Genomic DNA, 6,000 nt, shown 5'->3' on the forward strand with positions numbered 1-6,000 from the left:
CCTGAATGGGCTGTTGCATTAGGCTGCCCCAGAAGCTGCCTGCAGAAGGACAGAGTCTGTCCCAGTAATCAGTGCTTCCAGTGAGTTTGGGAAGATGCATCATGGGGCCTCTGATGCAGAGACGTGTGTGTGAGTGTGTGTGAGTGAAGTGGCAAGAGAGAGGTACTGTGACCATTCATGCCCGTGACATACCATGACATCAGAGACCCATGGACTCTGACTCAGTAAAAGGTATTGGAAAAGACACATTTGTGTCTTTGGGCACAGTTTCCCCCTTCTTAACTTTTCCTAGTTGGCGATAGGATCTGTTTTCTAGGGGAATTTGCAAGGAAAGAACACCTATTCAATGGGCGCCTGGGTGGCTCAGTGGGTTGAGCCTACGCTTTCGGCTCAGGCCATGGTCCCAATGTCCTGGAATTGAGCCTCGCATCGGGCTCTTTGCTCAGCAGGGAGCCTGCTTCTCTTCCTCTCTCTCTGCCTTCCTCTATGCCAATTCGTGATCTCTGTCTATCAAATAAATAGATAAAATATTAAAAGAAAAAGAACACCTATTTAAATTGTGGTTGTTGAAGAGTTTTCATGTGCTTGGACGTTCATGACATGATGGTGATGGGAAACTTCCCTGAGAAAGTAGACACCATTAATCACCATGTGGAAGGGAACAGACACGTATGAGAACATACAATTCACCCAACTGACACAAACACAAACCCTGAGGATCACAGGACATGGGTTCCCTTGTAAACACACCTCCTACCCACCACCCAATCCTACAGCACTTAATACCAGCATGGTAGCTTCCGGGGTCAGGTTCATGAGGCCTTGGGTCACGATCCGGAACATGACCTTTAGTTTCCCTATTGCAGGATCTGGATTCTGGGTGGCTCTCAAGATGGAGCCTGCAATGAAGCCCCACCTTGCCCTTTGTCCAGTTTGCTCCAAACCAATGAGTAACTCTAGAATACAGCATACTTACCACTCTCCCTTTCCAGCAGGGCCACCTGCGATTTCAGAAAAGAAAATATTATGGACATCAAATCATCCCTCGTCCTGTGTGCCCACCTCTTTTTTTCTCTTGGTGATGGGCAGGGCCATAGGCAGTGGTATGGAATGTACCTAGAGGTTGCATGTCCTGGGTCCATTGGACAAAACAGCTGCCAAGGCAGTGTAAGTAGTACCCATAAAAAAGCTCACTACCCTGTGGACTGTAACAGAACATGCTGTTTCCTGCAGGGTGTTTGGAATCAGGTATCCATGGGTAACAGACTCTCCCTCAATAATCTCCCCACCAAGGACATTGCATGTGCTTCAGTGTTTGGATCTTATTTCGAGTGTAAGAGAATCAAAGATGCTGTACCTCACATGAAGAAAGGCTAATTTACCACCTTGGTGAAAAATGGGCTTCTCGCAACCCATGGAATGGGAGAAGATATTTGCAAATGACAGTACAGACAAAAGGCTGATATCCAGGATCTATAAAGAACTCCTCAAACTCAACACACACAAAACAGACAATAATATCAAAAAAATGGGCAGAAGATATGAACAGACACTTCTCCAATCAAGACATACAAATGGCTAGCAGACACATGAAAAAATGTTCATCATCACTAGCCATCAGGGAGATTCAAATTAAAACCGCATTGAGATATCACCTTACAACAGTTACAATGGCCAAAATTAGCAAGACAGGTAACAACATGTGTTGGAGGGGATGAGGAGAATGGGAACCCTCTTCCACTGTTGGTGGGAATGCAAGTTGGTACAGACTCTTTGGAGAACAGTGTGGAGATTGCTCAAGAAATTAAAAAAATAGAACTTACCTGTGACCCTGCAATTGACTCCTGGGTAACCACAAAAATACAGATGTAGTAAAAGTAGGGCCATATGTACCCCAATGTTTATAGCAGCAATGGCCATCATCGCCAGACTGTGGAAAGAACAAAGATGCCCTTCAACAGACGAATGGATAAGGAAGATGTGGTCCATATACACTATGGAGTATTATGCCTCCATCAGAAAGGACGAATACCCAACTTTTGTAGCAACATGGACGGGACTGGAAGAGATTATGCTGAGTGAAATAAGTCAAGCAGAGAGAGTCAATTATCATATGGTTTCACTTATTTGTGGAGCATAACAAATAGCATTGAGGACATGGGGAGATAGAGAGGAGAAGTGAGTTGAGGTAAATTGGAAGGGGAGGTGAACGATGAGAGACTATGGACTCTGAAAAACAATCTGAGGGTGTTGAAGGGGCGGGAGGTGGGAGGTCGGGGTATCAGGTGGTGAGTATTATAGAGGGCACAGATTGCATGGAGCACTGGGTGTGGTACAAAAATAATGAATACTGTTATGCTGAAAATAAATAAAAAATAAATTTTAAAAAATGGGGTCTCTCCTTCTGTGCTGTCCACATCAAGGCCATTGCACAGCCTAGCCAGGGCATCTAGGTAGGTACACACAGAGAGTGTCTGGACATCCACTGGGCTCAGGGAGCTTCGCTTGGTGTGCACTTGTGGACATGTGTGTGGAGGTGGGGAGTTAATCAGTATGGACTAAGCTGCAGTTGGCCATTCCTGGATAGAGGAAGAAAGGTCCTGGAGAGGAGCAGGGATGTGAATAGTAACTAGGAATCCTATTGGAGCTACAGGGCATGGAGTAGCTGTGAAATAAGTCCATCTCAAAAGCACACCTACTGCCTGCACCCAAACCTGCATCACCTACAGGCAGCAGCGTAGTTTCTGGGGGACAGGGCCATGAGACCACGATTCCTTCCCCAGAAAATACTCTTCTGTTACTATGACCCTTAACCTCAATCCTGCAGGACCTGGAATCAGGGTGGTTTCATCATGAAGCCTGTGAGGATGCCCCACCTTTCCCCTTTTCCAGGTCGTTGCAAACAAGTGAATGACTCTAGAGTACAGAATACTTACCACCCTCCCCTTCCAGCTTGGACACCTGTGATTTCAGGAAGGAAAACAGTATGATCATCAAATCATGCTTTGTCCTGTTTGCATGACTCTTTTGTTCCCTGGGGGATGGGAGATTTGAGGTTTGAGGTTATCATTCACCACTTTGCCATGCACAAAGGACCCCTCATTCCTGGGAAAGATGGGAAAGTGTGCTAGAGGCTTGTGAGCCCCAAAGTATGAAGAAAGCAGAATGAGTCATGCACAAATGGGCCCAGTCTTCCTACAGGTTCCAGGTTCTTGGTCCCATTGGACAAAATAGGTGTCAAGGAGGAATAGCTGCTATTCGTACCAAAGCTCACTGCCCTACAGATGGTAGATGATCCTACTGTAATTGTCTCGCCCCCCTGCAATGTCTTTGGGATTAGGTAACATTTGTTAACAGATTCTTACTCAGACTTCTCCCTACCCTGTAAATTGTGCATGCTGATATTTTTGTATGTGACCTTGATTAAAAAAGCCAGAAGAATTTTGTATCTCCCAAAAAGAAAGGCCGATGTACCACTCTGATAAAAAATGGGGTAGCTTCCTCTGTCATTCCTGTGGAACGTTCACACACCTGTCCATCCAGCGAAGCAAGGGAGAGATACACAGAATGCTCAGTCCACTGGTGGGCTTGGCAGAAAGAGCTCATGGAGTTTAGCTTGGGGACTGCATACATGGGAGTGTATGGAGACGTTGGGTTACATGGGTATGGACTGAGCAAGTTGCTGCTGCATCAAGATTGGTTAGTGCAAGGAGCCGGGATGGAGAGAGAAACATTGACTCTGAACTTTAGCTACAGGGAATTGAATCAGGGTGATCTCTTCAATCAAAAGAGGATAAACACTAATGTGCATGCTCTGTTGTACTGACAGGCAAGTTCCTCCAACCAGCGACTGTGTCGTGGTCATTGTCAAGAACGTTTCTTTGCCAGGATCAACTTGTGAGTCTCCTCCCTATCTTTCACCTCTTCTAGGAGATTGTATTTCTTCAGAAAAACACTGTGTGGCAGGGTTGCATTCAATGGAAGCGCAAGTACCCTAGAGGTTTCTATTTGTTCCTGAGATATGCATGGTCAGGAAAACCAAAGACACAAGATTTTTATGTCCTGACATATGTGCATTCCAAAAGAGTCCCCATCCTCAAAGTGATTATTATTCCCAGTCTTCCTTTCCTGTGGTATGTGGGTGTGTCCTTTGAGTGAGCAGGACCCAGTGTCCCAGGAGCCCTCCACCAAACCTGTCCTCAATCAGGAACCAGCAAATTCATGAGATAGCAGAGGACAGGCAAGAGAAGGGTACTTGCTAACCTGGCCATGTAGCAGATTGTCAGGAAATTTGATCGGGTGCCAAGCTACTGATGAGGCTTTACTCACAGTTGTCATTTGCCAGTGAGCTTTCTCTCTGTGCATTCAAGATGTGAGCATTTTTGTAAGGCTGGTGGTTATGTTTTGGTAGACTAAAGAAGGTTCTGATTCTTTTGTGTTTTGACGCTGTCTGAGAAATGTCCCCAGCTAGGACAGATGTGTGCCCCTTCCTTTCTCCCCATACCTGTTTGAGGAAAGGGAATCCTAAGCAACCCTCCAGGTGTATCTGTGGTCAGCGAGGAATGTGGTGTCCTAGGTGGGTGTGTGCAGTGGGGATGAAGGTTTGGCTTTGAAACCTTGACCCATGTCATGAACTCCATTAAGTGGGAGATGTCTTCTGATGAAACACATGCACTCATCACACCCACAGGCCCAGTTCCATCACATCGACCCACACAAAAACAAGCCCCAACCCTACGATGCACCAAGCACACCACCTGAATGACCTACTGGTTTGCAGGGAATGTAACACCGGGTCCTGGTTTTCTACAGGACGCTCCATTTGTTCAGTCCACCCCAGCACCCGTTCTGAGCAGGAACTCAGAATGGAGGAAGCCCTCCAGACCAAATGAGGAGACAAAGCCCTACCTTGTTCTTCAGCTAGATCTGTCCCCCAAAAGGGACTGATGGGAGAATATGTACATGGTCCATTTCCGGTTGCCGCCTCCTGCAGTTGGAGAAAGGGAAACCCAGTGAGGACCCCAGCGTCCTGTGCACACAATGTGCACTCATCAATGTGCTCTTGGTGTCATAATCAAGCCATATGGGTTGCAATTATTGAGTTTATGATCCAGAGAAGGAGAAAATGTCCTCCAGAAAAGGCTCCATCTTGGAATGTCAAATCTCCCAAGTCTAATTTCTTCAGCAACTCAAATAAAAGCTATTTTCCATAGACAGAATGACCTGGTGGAAAATGCTCATGACCATCCATTGCTTAAGGAATGGTGGTGGTGTTTTCTCAGTGCCCCTCTAAATATGGTGTCCCTTACTGATATAAACTCACTGCAGGCTCTCAGTACCAAGGAAATTGTCTCTCCCCTCTGGCATGTACATGCTCAGATGTTCATGGAAAGAGAAATCAAACACTGGTTGTCCCTCAGAAGCACAAAATAACTTTACTAAGGGACCGAGTCGCACAGACATTGAAGCTTCTTCCTTCAGATCAGGACCTGATCCTCGAGTCCTGGGATGGAGCCCCACATTGGGCACCCTGTTCAAAAAAGGAGCCTACTTCTTCCTTTCCCTCTGCTACTCCCCCTGCTTGCACTATCATGCTCTGTCTGTCTGTCTGTCTCTCTCTGACTCTGTATTTTTCTCTCTCAAATAAATAAAATCTTGAAGAAAAATTGGTTTACTTGAGGGAGAGTTGGTGTTAATTTCTCTGCCCTCAAAATGGTTAGCTCTTCCATCAGGTCCTCCGGGGGAGCTAGGAGGATACAGAGGCACTGTGAGGACACTGCTGTGGCTGCTCAGGAAGTAGGCAGTTAGTTTGGATGGATGAAGACAGGAGGCGAGTGTGTGTGTGTGTGTGTGTGTGTGTGTGTGCATAGGAGGTACAGACCGCACTGGACCTTCTCCTCGGTGCAGAAAGGAAGGGATGCGAGAGGAGCAGGAAGGAAATGAGAAGAAGGTTTTTGTCTTTCTAGCTAAAATGAGCCCGATCAAAGTCAAATAGTCAAT

The sequence above is a fragment of the Neovison vison genome, chromosome 5, assembly GCF_020171115.1.
Source record: "Neovison vison isolate M4711 chromosome 5, ASM_NN_V1, whole genome shotgun sequence".
In the NCBI taxonomy this organism is placed as follows: domain Eukaryota; kingdom Metazoa; phylum Chordata; class Mammalia; order Carnivora; family Mustelidae; genus Neogale; species Neogale vison.